Source organism: Typopeltis vanoorti, chromosome 8 (assembly GCF_054136105.1).
Source record: "Typopeltis vanoorti isolate ZY-2024b chromosome 8, IOZ_Tvanoo_1.0, whole genome shotgun sequence".
Taxonomy (NCBI): Eukaryota; Metazoa; Arthropoda; class Arachnida; order Uropygi; family Thelyphonidae; genus Typopeltis; species Typopeltis vanoorti.
The window spans coordinates 129,686,791-129,701,339 of record NC_143556.1 but is presented as its reverse complement, the minus strand read 5'-3'; the positions used below and the strand labels follow the sequence as shown (position 1 = coordinate 129,701,339).

Sequence of the window (14,549 nt, the reverse complement as noted above, 5' to 3'; positions counted from 1 at the left end):
TATGTGCATAAATTGATAACCATTATCTTTAATGCAAGCTGCCAACCTATGTTAAGTCATCCTGCACAATGCCTGCATCTCCACTTTCAACTATTTCCCTTCCCAGTTTTGCATCATCAGCAAATAACTGAACAAACTGAACGCTAGAGGCACTCCCCTAATTACACCTATTCTTCTAGACTCCACTCCATTGTATACTACTGTCTAGTGCCTGTTAATCAGCCACCACCCTTATATCCATGACATCATACCCATTCTCATTTGCTTCAACTTATGTAACAGTTTTCCGTTCAGTGTTCGATCAATTTCATGCCTTAGTAATCTCCAGCAGTACCACGGTGCTGCCATTTCAGTTATCTAATTCTGCTGTATATTTGACTTCCAAACTTATATTAATGTTGTGCAAGTGAGATGGACCAAAATCATAGTTTAGACAACCAAGGATTTTTCTTTCAGCAGTTCATAAGTTGGAAATAGTGACGGATTCATGAAACGAAAAGAATTTTCTCTATTTCTAGCCTCTTATATATATATATATATATATATATATATATATACACACAGGCTGGGCATAAATTAACTTTCCCTCTTTGGAGGTATCTGTAGCTAAAACTAATGCACGGAATGAGACCACATTTTATATTGAGACTTTCGAAGGCATGGGGAAATGAATTCTGCAGAAAAAAGATTTAGTACCAAAACTTTCCGATAGGGGAAATTTTGGCGCTGGCGGAACCGAAAGCAGTTAGATATTTGCAGTAAACGCAAGTAAAAGGATTATGCAAATTTTACTGTGCGTACGTGAGAGCAGCGCCACCAATTCCACTTAAAAAGGGATTGGGATCGTTCAGGCAGTTATTCGAATGACTGACCAGTTGTGCTTAATATGTGTCCTACCTTGTCTCAGCATGCTTTATTTGTTAAGTTGTTTTACCTTAAACAGTGCAAAACTGGATCACCAGGAATTAGACCTGGCAGAGGACGGAAAGCAGTGCAAGAAGAGACAGTAACAGACGTTGCTACTACTACTATGTTCGACGACACAGGGACCAGTACTGGTCCAAGCGCTCGTGCCATAGCTCGCTAACTTGATATGGTTTATGGTACAGTCTGGAAAATCTTATGGAAAATGCTTCACTTCTATCCGTATAAGTTCAGTCGTGTGCAAGCACCAACTACCACAGATTATGATACGCGCATGACCTTCGTGCTAACGTTTCTTGCCCGAATGGAGGTCGACAATGACTGGCCTTGGAGAATATTGTGGGATCATGAGGCTCATTTTTATCTAAATGGGTCTGTCAACCCTCACAACTGCAGAATTTGGGCATCTGAACATCCCCAAGCGATCCATGGACAGACAGTTTAGGAGTATTTCTTGGAAAGGCCTTCATCCAGCAAGTACCACCATTGCATTCTCCAAAAGAAACCATGTGGTGTGGCTTCACAGACGATTTCATAATAGGACCATACTTTTTTGAGCGTATTACCCCTACAGGTCCTATAACCTGATCCATTATTGAAGAGATCTATAGGCAATGCTGGAAAATTTTGTCATTCCTACATTACAGCAAAGACAACGTCTGGACACCATAATTTTTATGCAGAATGGAGCACAGCCACACATTGAACTTTCAGTACAGCGCATTTTACGCCAGCATTTCAGTAATGAGATGGTTATCAGTCAGTTCTTTCCGACGGTATGGCCGCCTCGATCCATCCCCGGACATCACTCCATGTGACTTTTGGCTGTGATGGTATTTGAAATCCGACATGGATAACTTTTGAAAAAAGACATGGATGACTTTTGGCTGTGATGGTATTTGAAATCCGTTGTGTATGTTCGTGGCGTTCCCAACTTGCATCTCTTGAAAGATGCAAGATAAAACGGGCTGTTATGAACATCCAGTCCGACTCCTTACACTCAGCTGTAGAGCATGTCGCACACCGGGTGCAATTTGTTGTACACAAGAAAAGTCAGCACATTGAAAATCGTGTATGTGGTCCAGGGGACCCTGATTCTGATGAATAAAACATTATTTCCTGTGAGTTCAATCACTACATTAATTTCTGTGTCTATCAGAAGTTGATGTTTTAGTTTAATTATTATTATTATTATTATCATTGTAACAGAGCCTGTGTAGCTCAGTGGATGTGGCGTTTGCACACCACCGCGCTAGGCCGCAAGAAGGAAGTCTTGGTTTCGAGTCTAGTCGGCGACTAGAGGAAATTTTTCTAAGCCTTTTTTCGACCGGTTCCCGAGTTAGTCGATCTCTGGCACGGGCAAGCAGGTTTTTCCTCCCGGAAACTCGGGTTTTTCGTCCTGTAAACTCAAGAAAATCGACCGTAGAACCCACATTATTTCAGACATTAAATATATTGTGTTAGGGTTAAAGACCACGAGATGGCGGCACATTTGAGCCGTCTCTCTTCACTGCGTACCGCTTAATTAGTGATAGCCTTGGGCCATCTGTCTCTGATTGGGTACCAGTGGAGATTGAACTGCCCACTCAGTCTCCAAAAGTTAGATAGGGCTAAATGGCCTCGCCTACTCCCGTATATACGGGAATAAAAAGGCGTTAGCTGATTTTTTTTTTTTTTTTTATCATTATAACATGCCACATATCTAGCTGGAATGAGTGACACTGCTGTCTTACATCGTCGAAATGTTATTATTCCATTTTATCTGCCTTTAATGTAATTATCCGCTTGTTTTCTACTCCGCCAGCGCCAAAATTTCCCCTTTCAGCCACTTTTGGTACTAAATCTTTTTTTTGCAGAATTCATCTCCCCATGCCTTCAAAAGTCTCAATATAAAATTTGGTCTCTTTCCGTTTATTGGTTTTAGCTATGCCTCCAAAGAGGGAAAGTTATTTTATGGCCACGTATATAAGAGTAACGTATTACGAAATCAACAAGTAGAAGAGCCATACATCATGACCATCAAATCAGCATACATTAATGCCACAGCAGCAATTCATTTCAATGGAAACATCTCTACTATGGGAATACAGAGAGGTATAAGACAGGATAACACAATATCTCCGAAATTATTCACAGTATGCCTAGAAGAAATATTCAAACTTATTGATTGGAAAGGGAAATGTCTGAAAATAAATGGAAGATATATATGAGCTATTTACGCTTTGCAGATAACATAGTTATCTTTACTTGAGCTGCTCATGAATTACAGACTCGTATCCATGAACTCCAAATTGTTAGCAAAACCCTAAAGATAAACCAAGAAGATCCAAGTTATGTTCAATAGCTATGTCCAATCAAAAATAATAAAACCCGATAATGAGGAAATTAAACAAGTAAACCATTACATATACATAGGACAACAGATATCAATGGAACAAAACAATGCTTGAGTGGAAAGCATTTGGAAAATTACATTCAGTATTCAAAAGCCAACTAGCATTATGCCTGAAGAGAAACGTTTTTATTCAATGTATTCTTCCCAAACTGACATATGGCTATGAAACATGGACACAGAATGCAAATGAAATTCCAAAATTAAGAACAACACAATTTAGTATGGAAATAAATATGCTTGGTATCACAAGATTGAATTACAAAAGGAATACATGGATAAGAAATCAAACCAAAGTCTCTGACATCATAGGAAGAGTGAAACATCTAAAGTGGCAATGGACTGGGCATACTGCTCGAAAACAAGATCAACGATGGACAAAAGAAGTACTGCATTGGTTTTCACGAGAGGAAAAACGACCACGACGCCGACCTAAATCACAGTGGATTGATGATATCACCAGAATTGCAGGAGTGACATGAAAAAGGAGAGCCATGGACAGACAGTTAGGAGTAATCTTGGAAAGGCCTTCATCCAGCAGTGGATCCACAATGGCTGATAATGATGATGATATATATGAGATAATTCCTATACTTACTAGTGAGGAGAGTACGAATAGACTACCGCCGCCATTTTGTGCTTTCGAAAATGGTTTCAAAAGAGTTTAACTGTTTAAGCACACTACATCGGCTTTTCTGAGCTCGTATAGAAGTGAATATTTTAGTCGTCTGAGGATTTACTTCTTACTATTTACAGATTCAGTTTCCTATATTATTATGACGTGACACTTCCAAGGAATCTAATGATCGCGGGTGGGCACTCCACTCCACTGCGCAACACACATCTCACAGCCTAATTTTCAACTATACACAGCTACAATCACCGCCACCTACCGCCCATTACCACCAACAACAGTAATTTTTGTCTGTAGATTGCATGTGTTTTGATTGTTGCTACAGCCTGATGAAAATTTCCAGTTTCTGGGAGAAAAAACCTTGTCACCTCCGTAGGAGATCCGCTAACTCACTTGTAACTGAAAGAGCCCATATATAGATTCTTCTCGTCACGATAAGAATAAAACTTAGTCCTTTTCAATCGAGGATAGTACTGTACCGTCGTTCTTACAGTTACGCTATGGAGGCGCTTATCTACCTGGAATGAATTTAGCTTAAGGCAAAACAGGAAACTTGCAACTCTATTAGGAACACAAAACTTACCACCACTTACAAATTTAACCCCGAAGTGTTGCTTGGAAATTTGCTGCTATTTAATCGCATTTGTAAGTGTGATATATTAATTGTGCTTTATATATCAGGTTTTTATTCTTGATTTGATTATTATTATATTGTTTTTTTTTTTTTTTAAATTGCTAACATGTTTAAGTTCTATTATTACTAACTGGGTTTAGGTTTAAGGTCGAATAAGGGATTAAAGCTAAATAGCTGGTACCTATTACTGAATTTGTTTTTCTGCTTATTATTTTGACCTGTTGTTATAATGCTATTAATGAAAGGTAGCTTGCATTAATCATTCTCATGTTGCCGTGATAATGTTTAATTGATGTTATGTAGCTCCCCACGAAAAATTTAAATACAGCAAGTATTGTGAAACTACTCCGTAACATTTTCTTAGTGTCTGTAATATCCGCCGTTAGTAAGTCATTGCTGCGATTCTTTTTTATTAACAAAAATCAACAACAACAACAACAAAAAAAAAAAAAAAACCGCACAATCCTTCTCTCTTGCGGAGTGAGTTGTAAATTAATATTCAGAAACAATGGCCACTAGCTATCAACACTGTTTTTTAAACAGAATATAAACAGTACTTAAACATTTATTTATATTTATTGACAATTCAGTACATTGCTGCAACAAGGAAACGGCTTCATTTTTGGTAGAAAATTGAGTTAGAGGTTGCATTGTATTAAAAGAAAAAAAATCGCTGAAAAGATTGGTTTAAGTACTAGGTATCTCCCATAAGCCATTGCAGAGTTATAATTATAGTTATTGCACCCTCCAGCTTTTGCGACTAATGTTAATGATTTCTTATAAATATTGCACTGAAATTTTCATATCGTTTTGCATTTTTGGATATTCCCACAGAGTAATAAATAGTTTTGGAACAACATTCTGTTACTTTAATTATTTGCCTTAATTAGCATATTTTTATGTAATTTGGCACAAAAAAGGGGGAGGGAGGGGGCTCCAAATTTTGAAAATTCATTCGGCTCAGGAAAAAAAGCTATCTTAATAATAGTGCTGAAATGAGTATACGTATACATATATATACGTTAGCAAAACATTTCAAGTGAGAGTAAAATTTTTATTTTTATTTATTTATTTTTTGAATTGTTTTTCTTTAATTTCCAAAAGTTGATCAAATTGGAGCTGCACCCCTTTTTTTTGCTGCAAAGTCTTTGATTGCTTTTGGTTTTCAGTATAATATAATATAATATGTTATTGTTTGAATTTCAACATTTTTGGGTCCCAAAACTAATTCACAGGATCAATTAAGATCATGTTTTTTGGCAGACAATCCAGGTATTTTATTTGCATATAATTTTTTTTAAGTGGTAATTATTTAGAGTATACATGTTGCTTCCATTTTTTGATTTGTTTTCAGTTCATTCCATGGTATTAAAATCTGAAATATCACTAAAGAATGAGTAAGAACCGAAGAAATTTGATTTGTATTTCTGTTGATGGTAACATCACTTTAGCCAATCTATACTTTCATGTGAGTGATCATTTTAGTGAAGAACCTATTCCCCCCCCCCTCCCTTCCACTTGTATAGTTATTATTTACAGCATCTACATGCACTCCAGAGACTCATTGCAGGAGACCCAAATCAACTATCATGCACACAGATCCTATCATACTGCTGCTTGAATCCATTCACCATCAGGGAATTCGCAACAAATTCTGGCAATTCATGCCACTTGCTCGTCACTTTTCACACAAAAAATCTGGTCCACACACACCCCTATTAACCATACTCTTACACAACTTCTATGGATGGTCGCTAGTTCTCTATTTGTCATATACTGAAAAATTTTTACTTGCATTAATTTTATAAAACCCCTTTAATATCTTAAAAGTTTCTACCATGTACCCTCTTTTCTGCCTATCAACTAAACTTAGTAATCCACAAACATTTAACCTATCCTCATAGGGAGTATTCCACAGACCTGTCACTATCTTGGTTACTTGTTGCTGAATCTTTTCGACCACCTCTTGGTCCCCATGAAATCCAGGTGAGTGACCAAATCTGTGCACAGTAATCATGACGAGGTTGAATGATAGCCTTATAAAGAGGGATAATAATTTCCTTACCTTTACTTGTTAGCATGTTTTTCAACATCCAAATAATTCGCTGAGCTGTTTTACCAACTTTTGTAATATTCCTTCTGAACTTTAACTCTTTGTCCACCATTATCCCCAAGTCCTTAGCCTATCAGTTTCCTGCAAACCAATACCATCAGTATGATGCACCATATGCAATCTTTTCAACCTGGAGGGCATAACCTTGTATTTCGCAACATTAAATTGACGATCATTACCTTTTCCCCACAATGCCAATTTATTTATTTAAATCATCCTGCAGGATATCTACATCACCTTCGTCAACTATTGCTCTCCCCAGTTTTGCATCATCAGCAAACAACATCTGCTTTTAAATCTTTCCAAAAAAAAAAAAAAAAGTCATTGATATACAAATTAAAGAGTACTCTGGCCCTAGTACCGAACCCTGAGGTACTCCACTAATCACCATCATTCTCCTAGACTCCATTCCACCATATATTACTCACTGGTGTCTGTCTGTCAGCCAATTACCCCCCCTTCCCCACTTCCTATCCATGCTACTAGCCTCATATCCATTTTCATCCTCTCCAGTTTTTGTAATAGTTTTTCATGTGGTATTCTGTGAAATGCCTTGGCAAAGTCAAGCAGTATCATGGTGTAGCCATGATTTTTATGTAATTCTGCTGCACTTTATTATAAAATGTGAATAAGTTATTAAGACATGACCTACCTTTTACAAAGCCATGCTGCCCACTATAGAGTATCATATCCCTATCCACCGACTGTTGTATTTTAACTTTCACCAACTTTTCCAATACTTTAACAACCACTTCTAATTAGATTAAGTAGAGTTATTCATTGCATTGGATGGGATATCAGAAGGTTGCTTAGACGGATAAAAGAGAATAGTGTAATAGGAAAGGTAGTAAGTGTGTTGCCTAGGCCTGACAGTGGTGAGATGAGGCAGAGAGCAAGGATTATGAATGATATGTTAGCATAAATGTGTGAGGAGAAAGGAGTGCAGTTTGTTAATGTATGAAATGAGTTTGAATGACAAAGTGAACTGTATAAAAGTGATGAACTGCATTTGAGTGGTTTTGTTGCGAGTCACTTGGAGAGACTGCTGCTGGAAGGTAGAGAAGTGAGTACAGAGAATGAATCTGATCAAGTGGAATGCGATGCGGAAGAGCAGGAGAGTAAGACAGAAGAGATTGAAGAGGTGGTTATGAATGAAGAAGTGAGTGGCATGAGTATAGAAATGAGAGAACAGGTGTGCAAGATGGACAGGGAAACGAAGAGGCTCAGGGTGGACAGGGGAACACAGCGTGAGAAAGGTGGATGCTTCAAGAGGATGTTAATGCATGTGTAAACAGGAAGGGAATGGGATGACCTGGAATCAAGAGGAAACAGTTCGATTTGAAGAGGGTTCTAAAATGAATAAGCAGAAAGGGAAATGGCTTCAGTTGAGCATGGAGAAATTACATCGAATGAGTGGTATCAGTGGAACTAACTATAGATCCAGGAATGAGCTGCTGTGTTTGTATACAATTGCTAGAAATGCCTTGTTTCTTAAAAAGTGTAAGAAACAAGGCAGATGAAATGATTGCATTAATTGAGTCTGTTCACCCAAAAATTATTTGAATAAGAAAGACTGGATGAGGCTGGATAAGACAACATCCTGACAGGAATAGAGATGGAAGGGTATGATGTATTTCGTGAGGACAGAAAGGGTAAAATGTGAGGGGGAGAGTGCTATTGATGATAAAGAGTTATGTCCATACAAAGTAGAGATGCAAGATTGAAATAGTGCCAGTGGCTTTGAGGCAGTATGGTGTGAGATAGAGGTGAATAGATTGAAATACTTGGTTGGATGTTGTTATAGACCTAGTAATGTGGATGGTAGTGACTATGAAATGTATAATCAAATTAGTCAAGCAAATAAGAAATGGGTGATCATGGGTGATTTCAATTATGGCAGTATAGACTGGAAAGATGAGATAGCAACTGAAAGTAAAGAAAATGAGTTTTTGAGGGACAACTTCCTTGGACAGTGTGTAACAGAGGGCACACTAGGATTGAGGGTCTTGGATTTGATCATCTCATCAGAGGATGTAATTATAAATCAGGTGTCCAGTCACCTTCCAATTGGTGAGAGTGACTATGAAGGACAGCCAAACAATGAAAAATCCAATATGGGAAAGATAATAATGTGATTAACAAACAACAAACAAACAAAAAAAAACCTGGCATTGTACTGGAGTAACATATCGGCATGATCCAAACTCCATAATGAGGAATGAACCATTGGATTTCTGCAGTATATATTACCTGGGTGGTTGCCAGCAATGTGAAGACCTCTGTGAGAAAAGAGTATATGTGAAACTGCAAGGGTGGTGATTATGAAGAGCTCAGAAGACAGCTTGCAGGTGTAGTGTAGAATGAGGAGTTAACTGGAAAAGAGATCAATGCAGCCTGGGGGATATTCAAGAACTATCAAGCAGAAGCAATGCCTAAATGTATTCCAAGGGTGAAGGTTAAATAAGGTAGGTGTAAAATGGATAAGTGAAGAGATTAAGCATGCAATACAGAGAAAAATGGCATTATGGAGGCAGCATAAGAGAAGTGGTGATGACCAATTCCATGAGGATTACAAAGACCTGGCAAGGTGGGTGACTTGGCTGGTAAGGATAGCAAAAGTGAGGTACGAGCAGCAGTTAGCTGATGGAGCCAAAAAGAATCCTAGGGAATTCTTTCGACTTGTAGCCAGCAAAAAAAAAAAGAATGATTATGGAAGGATGACATTGATTGGAGAAAATGATATAAGGACAGCTGTTGTGGAAGATATAGTGGAGATATTTAATGAGCAGTTCATAAAGTTCTTTCATTCTTGTGAATGTGACTTCATGGAGAGATTGAGAGCATTTGGGGTTGGGGAGGAGAGACTGACTGTAAGTGTACAAGAGGTGTATGGAACAAATTTGATGTTAACAAGTCTGTGGGACTTGATAATATATCACCACGTATTCTGAAGGAATGTGTCAGGGAGTTGACATCTGCCTCGATATTTTTTTAATATCGGTCTTGCACTGGGTCAAGTTCCTAAGGAGGGCAAGATTGTGCCACTTCATAAAGGAGGTGATAGAACTCAAGCATCAATTATAAGCCTATCTGAGTGTTAGGTGTTGTGATTAAGTTGTTGGAGAAGTTTGTGAGAACTAGGATCCAGAATTGGGTTGACAACAATGGTATTATCTTTGATGGACAGCATGGATTTGCTAAAGGGAGGTCATGTTTTAGTAATCGACTTTCTTATTACAATAAGGTGATGGCTTCCTTGGACAGAAGAGAGGGATACACAGTAATATACTTAGATTTCACAAAGGCTTTTTGATAGATCACTGCACAATAAATTGCTAGTCAGACTAGAGCAGAATGTGGTTGGATATTAGATTAGTGCATTGGATTGGAGACTTGGTATTTGATAGGTATCAGCAAGTTGTGTATGGGGAAGGAATATCCCAGAAAAGGAAGTCATTAGTGGTGTATCTCAGGGATCTGTTTTTGGGCCATTACTGTTTAACTTGTATGTTAATGATATTGGTGAAGATTTGGATGCAGATATTCAGTTGTTTGTGGATGATGCAAAGTTGGGAAGAACTATGAAGAGTAGAGAAAAGTTATCTCCTTACAAAAGACTTGAATAAATTGAGTGATTGGACATGGGAATGAGTTCAATGTTGCAAAATGTAAGGTTTTAAAATTTGGGAAACAAAGATGGGATGTAGAATTTATGCTTTGTTTGGATATATTGTCAGAGGTGAAGGAACTAAGAGATCTTGGGGTGATAGTGGATAAGGAACTGAAATTTTGGGGACACATTGCCAAAATTTTGAAGACAACACAAAGATTTCTGGGAATGATGTGGAGGACACTAACTTGTAGAAGTAAGGAGATTCTTGTTTCATTGTATAAGGCTTTGATTAGGCCACACATGGACTACTGTGCCAAATTTGGTCACCTGGTTTTCAAAAGGGTAAAGAGATGTTGGAAAGGTTCCAGATTCGACTGACTAAGGTAGTTTCTGACCTCTGGAATGTCGAATATGGGGTAAGATCGAGAAGATACAGTTTACATACTCTAGTGGATAGGAGGAGGACAACACAAAGACTTCTGGTAGACTAACTTGTAAGGGTTGTTATAGGATCAATGTTGGAGAGGTTCTACAGAAAACAGTGGGAAATCTGGGGAGAACTAGAGGTCATCCCTGGAAACTGTATAAAGAGGGTGTGAGGAGGGGAGTGAGAATAAGGTTTTTTGCATGCAGAGTTGTGAATGATTGGAATGCCTTGCCTGAGAGTGTGGTGTCTGCAGAGAATTTGAGTGTGTTTAAGGCATGATGTGATGTGATGGTATTGGATGTGTGTATGATAAAAGGACCTCCTAGATGAGTCTTTGACTCCAATGGGATCTTGGGGTAATAATAATAATTGGTCTCTAGTTTGTTACCTGTGTCTTGGAGCCACCTTTATGTAATTTTACTATCTTACCCTCTTTCCCCTCCCTTGGAACCCTGCCAGAGCTGTGACTTAGAATAACTTTGTCAGAGGCAGTGCCAATTCTCTTAGAAATCTCTTGTACCTGCAGTGCTTTACATGGAAAGAGTATCTCATTTGGTATATATGGAAAAGATGCATATTTGCGAATGAAACCTTGGGGTTGAATAATAACCAGTCTTTTTATGGAACTAGAAAGAATATAACTACAGCAAAACATTTGGTTCATTTCTAAACCATTAGCCACATTCCACCTTTGTGTTTGCATGGCAGGAGGACCTCTTATGATTAGTCTTACTCCATGGAGGTTTGAAGATAGTAATGAACTATTTTTTAGTTACTGTTATGGATATTGTGTGGATACATTTATTCCTAGAAATGAAAGATGGCAAACATTGTAATTTGTCAGTGCTTTTGTACTGTTGAAAATAATAAAAAGCAGTTTTATATTTCAGCTAATTTATCCTCATCTAAAGGTATACTAATGGAATGATGGTCATACTTTTTATGATATGGGATCATTACAGAATGGAAAAGGTTTAGCATGATGCATATGAATCTCAATTAATGCCATGTCTCCCCCCCACAAAAAAACTATATGATTATGTTTGTTACATATTTTTGAAACACTTTAAAAAAAAAAAAAATTTCAAAATCAAAATGCAATTTTTTTTTTTTTTTGGAAAGCATGATAATTATAATAATAAATATGTAATATTTCACAATTATGCTAGTTATTTGAAACTCACTGACAGTAGAACTGAAAATAGGTATCCTCACGAGATGTTTTCAATGGAAAAAAAAATGGAACTTGTAAAAGAAGTAAAAAAATTATCATGTTTGTGTAATTGGCGTTGCAAAAACATGTGAGATAATTCACTGTAATAACTTTAAAATAGGATATATTATTATTATTATTACCCCAAGACCTTATGGAGTCAAAGACTCATCTGGGAGGTCCTTTTATCACACACACACACATCTCATCATGCCGGGCCTTAAACACACTCAAACTCCTTGCAGACACCACACTCTCAGGCAAGGCATTCCAATCATTCACAATTCTGCATGAAAAAAACCTGTCTCTCACACCCTCTTTACACAGTTTCCAGGGATGACCTCTGGTTCTCCCCTGATCTCCCACTATTCTCTGTAGAACTTCTCCACCATTGATCTTATAACAACCCCTTACCAACTTGTAGGTCTCTATCATATCTCCCCTCTTTCTCCTCTTCACCAGACCCTGCAGATTACATCTTCTCAATCTTTCCTCATACTCAACATTCCAGAGGTCAGAAACTACCTTAGTTAGTTTCCTTTTGACCCTTTCCAACATCTCTTCATCCTTCTGAAAACCCAGTGACCAAATCTGGGCACAATAATCCATGTGTGGCCTAATCAGAGCCTTATACAACGGAACAAGAATCTCCCTACTTCTACATGTCAGTGTGCTCCACATCATTCCCAGAAGCCTTTGTGATGTCTTCACAATTTTGGCAATTTGTCCCCTAAATTTTAGATCCTTATCCACTATCACCCCTAGATCTCTTATTTCCTCTACTTCCAACAGTATATTCTCACCAAGCATAAATTCTGCATCCCATCTTTGTTTTCCAAATTTTAAAACCTTACATTTTGCAACATTGAGCTCACATCCCCATTTCTGTGCGCAATCACTCAATTTATTCAAGTGATGAGGAATAGGAAAGAATAGCTATACTAGTCACATTTGAACATTAAAATGAACTTCTTGAATTGAAACAGTTTCAAGTATTATTATATGGTCAGATATCAGAAATTAGACAGAATTATTTGAACCTGTGGCTCCAATTAGAAGGATCTAATGAAGCAGTATAGGAGTTTTTCAAATCATTGGAGAGGCCAATTGACAAAGGAGAAACGCCCTAGGTGGGGATCTAAACAACACACTGAATAAGATATAAAGAAATGTTTTTGGAAAATTTAGAGAAAAGCAGTCAGTACCTTCTGTTCAGGATATGGTCTAGTCATAAATGTTCCAAAATGAAGAGGTGCATAAATTAATATGGAAGGTAAACACAAGAAATAAATCTTATTATGTTGTTAGTGATATCTTAGCAATTGTCCAAAAACAGAACAGTAAATTATGGGCCTGAAATAAGAAGTGCTCACTGGTCCTGATGAGGATAAAAATGAATATCATATTGAAAAGAACAATATATATTGTTCTTCTCAATATAAGAGAAGAGAACAGTATATATGAAAACATTATGAAAAATTGGTGGAGCAGCTTTCAAACATGAACTGTAGACTCAATTTTTTAAAATTTTATTTTTATTTTTTTCTTCATATGAGCCACAATTGAAAGGTTGCAAAATAACCTTTCAGTTTCAGCATAAGTGTGAAGTATGGGTAGTTACTCTCAGCACTATATGCAAATATTAAATACAAAAAATACTCAAATGTTATTGGATATAATACAAAAAAATAAAGAGCTTGAAAATAGAAAAAGCTTTGTTGACTGTTAAAATCTGATCAGAAGGAAACGTTAATTCACCCAGGGAGGTATGTGAAACCGAAGTCAAAGAAAGGAAAAAAGGTATATTGTATGATTTCTGTTGCAACTGGCTACATATTTCCTGTGCGAAAATAAATGAATCGCCGCACAAACTTTTTACCGATCTAAACCAGCCATACTTCTGTACAACATGCCTCCCTTCCGTAAAACAAATACTAAATCTAGGCAAAAGAGTCAATAATCTCGAGCAACAGCTTAATACTGTGATCGATACCATCTCCTCCAAAATCGGAAAGTTGGAAACTAAGCTTGTTTCCAACTTTCAACGACTAGCGCCTGACCACAAATGCTCTCGTGCCTGTTAACAAACTTCGTGAACTAATCACATCATTGGTACACGAGTCACTCGAGGCCAAAAATAGAAAACTGAACTCTGTTATCCTGAAACGGAAAATGGTAAATCCTTAAAAGAAGATGGCGGCAAACTTGCAGGAGAATGCAATTTCAATCCCAGAAATATCGTCGAATGCCATTGTATTAGATCCATAAACAAAAGAAAGGACGGAACGAACTTTCCACGTCTCGTGAAAGTGACCTGTGACTCACCAATAAACACAACCAAATTTATAACAGTGATAAACAACAAGCTAAAGGACACTTGCCCCAGTCACTCATACGTGCTCAACCTGATTCAACCTTTGCCCAGAGAGAACAAAGACGCCAACTCCGAAGACAACTAGAAGAAAAATGCCAAAATGGAGACAACTGTTGGGTGATAGACTACAAACAATCCGAACTAGTACAAAAACCAAGGACACCAGTATGCAGGTATTGCATAGGAAACGTGCAAGACCCTTGGGGTCAAATCCATGCCTCACAG

General features: G+C 37.5%; 1 protein-coding gene across 7 annotated transcripts in view; it reads left to right on the top strand.

The window, feature by feature from the left end:
* LOC150104349 (acetyl-CoA acetyltransferase, mitochondrial-like) overlaps positions 1-14,549 on the top strand; it is a 504,637-nt gene that overhangs the window by 49,794 nt on the left and 440,294 nt on the right. For 5 of the 7 annotated variants that reach the window (XM_090396312.1, XM_090396311.1, XM_090396307.1 and 2 more), the window contains exon 1: positions 4,264-4,595. The exons of the other annotated variants lie outside the window; for them this stretch is intronic. The gene's annotated coding sequence lies outside the window, so the exon portion shown is untranslated. Of the gene's footprint in view, positions 1-4,263; positions 4,596-14,549 lie in introns of those variants that run through there. 7 annotated transcript variants of the gene reach the window in all.